The 2,786-nt window shown below is 34.2% G+C and overlaps 1 pseudogene; it reads left to right on the top strand.

Moving 5' to 3' along the window:
- The first annotated feature begins 276 nt into the window (after nt 1-276).
- On the top strand, nt 277-1,663 carry LOC136203875 (protein LATERAL BRANCHING OXIDOREDUCTASE 1-like; annotated as a pseudogene).
- The last annotated feature ends 1,123 nt before the right edge of the window (nt 1,664-2,786 follow it).

The raw sequence follows: 2,786 nt of genomic DNA on the forward strand, positions 1-2,786 counted from the left end.
CAGAAGCCAATATGCGAATTCGCATATTACTTGTAACGTCACAGATTTTATAATATGCGAAACATAATACTTGACGAATATGAATTGGCTTCGCATATTGAGAAATCTGCGAAGTTAGAAGCCAATATGCGAATATGCAAGGGGCATTACAACTTCGCAGATTTTAGAATATGCGAAATACCTCTTCCTCTTCCCAAAGATGAATAGTAGGAGGCCGCAGTGAGACTACCATAGGATTGCCCGTCCTCAGAATGAAATTCCTGGATAACATCTAATATGGGAGAAACCACTAACAGTGCCACGGAAGAGGAAGGCCTCGAGATTCAATTGCAGTACCTTCAATCTGCTCCCAGTGAATTCAATCTGCTCCTAAGGAAGATTCCGATGGTTGGAGTGCAATGTACACCGCCCTTTCTCCACCTTTTGGAGTAACTATAACCTTCTCTTACTAATAATACTTCTCCTCATACCTTTGGGTTGTTCATGAATACTATTCTTCCAGGTCATCAACCATGGAGTTCCCTTGGAGAAAAGAGACAAAATATTCAAAGCATCAAGGTAGTTTTTTGGGCAGACATTGGAGGACAAAAACAAAGTTAGGAGAAGTGAGAAGGAAGTAATAGGTTATTATGACACTGAGCATACTAAGAATGTAAGAGATTGGAAATAGGTTTTTGATTTTACTCTAGAGATTCCAACTATTTTCCCTTCTTCACATAAGTGTACAATCAATGGCCTCCCTACCCTCCTCAATTAAGGTATTTTCTTTATGATCTATATGAGGTTTTGGTGTAAATTACAATCTAATAATAAGTGATAGGTCCAAGATTCACTTGCTAAATTGATATTTTCAGTGTTTTTATGTTAAAAAAAATTAAAAACGAAGTACACAATTTCCATAGAAGTTTTAGAGTTTTCTGGCAACCAGTGGGTGCTCAAGCCCCCTCTAAATCCGTCCCTGAATCTAATTAGAAAGTTTGATAAATGACAGGGAAGATTGTGAAGAATATAGTAAGGAAATGGAGAGATTGGGCTATTTATTGATGGAGGTGATAACAAAGATTTTAAGAGTGAAGACAGAGAGGTTCCATGGGTTGTTTAAAGACCAAACCTCGTTCATAAGGCTAAATCACTGTCCAGCATACCCTGTTCCTTAGCTTGCTATTGGTGTTGGTAGACATAAAGATGCTGGTGCCTTGACTATTCTTGCCCAAGACGATGTGGGTGAACTCCAAGTCAAATGGAAATCTAATGGTGTTTGGGTTTTGGTTAACCCAATTCCTAATTCTTATATCATCAATGTTGGTGACATTGTTCAGGTACGTATTTTTACTGTACAGACTCATCTTACTATGCTTTGAAATTTAATAACCTCGAATAATTGATATTATGAATGTAGGTGCGGAGCAATGATAGATATGAAAGTGTGGAACACGGAGTGAAGGTGAATGGTGAGAAGGAAAGATTTTATGTGCCATTCTTCTTCAACCCATCACACTACACTATGGTGGAGGAAATGACAGATGAGCGTAACCCTGCCAAGTATAAGCCTTACAATTGGGGCAAATTTCTGATCATAAGAAAGCTTAGTAATTTCAAGAAGCTTGATGTTGAGAATATCCAAATTTCTCACTTCAAAATATCGGAATTAGGTGACAAGTAACTGGAATGATTCACCCCGTTAATCAGAGGATGCAAGTGTTATTCAGAATGATTTAATGTAAAGCGTCTAAGTCTATCAAATCAAGTGGTGGAGCCAGGACTTATAGGTCGGAGGGGCTAGACCGTCGATAACAAAAATTTAAATGCTACTTCAACATATTTATAAAAATAAAAAAAACAATATAAAAGATAAATTATATCATAAAAATGAGAGTAAAAAGCATATAGTAAGAAAATTAATACGTTTTTCCTAAATAAAATAAAAACAAATAAACGAAATTAATTTCCAACATAGTAAATAAATCATAATTTAAATTAAAGTAACTAGAAATATTAAATTATACTCTAAATTAGAAATCCCTAAATTAGAAATATTAAATTATGGGTTTTTTTGCATGATTATCACATTTGGTAACTGAATTTCTATGTAAATTTCTCTAAATTATACTCTAAATTTGAAATCCCTAAATTAATTAGAAATCCCAAATTAAACTCTAAGCAAACAACATAGAAATCCCTAAATTAGAAATCCTAAATTAAACCCTAAATTAAAAATCTCAAAATTATTTGTAATTACGAAAGAATGTCTAAACAAACAACATATTGATAATCCTCTAAATTAGAAATCTCACACACAAAAAACTCGAATTTAACAACCCTAATTTATAAATCATGAAACTAAACCTACAAATAAAATAAAAAATAAAAAATAAAAAACTTACATGAAGTTGAAAGTTGAATGAGATTGAAATTAATTGATCAATTGAAATTTCAAAATAAAAATGGACCAATTTGGAAAATTATCCATCCCCTTCAATATTTTCTTCAGTGGATGCAAGTGTTATTCGGAATGATTCAATGTAAAGCGTCTAAGTCCATCAAATCCCAGGGCTCAACCCTGGACAAGCGTTGGAAACTTTTAAGCTCAAGTACGGTAGGGGAAGATGGGATTAATTTTCGATGGAGCTGTGAAATGCGTAGACACTGGAAAGAACACCAATAGTGAAAGCACTTTAATGGACCGACACTGACATTGAAAGACGAAAGTTAGGAGAAAGAATGGGATTAGATACCCCAATAGTCCTAGCCGTAAATGATAGATATTGGGCGTTGTGCATATAAAT

This window comes from Euphorbia lathyris, chromosome 8 (genome assembly GCF_963576675.1).
Source record: "Euphorbia lathyris chromosome 8, ddEupLath1.1, whole genome shotgun sequence".
Classification (NCBI taxonomy): Eukaryota; Viridiplantae; Streptophyta; class Magnoliopsida; order Malpighiales; family Euphorbiaceae; genus Euphorbia; species Euphorbia lathyris.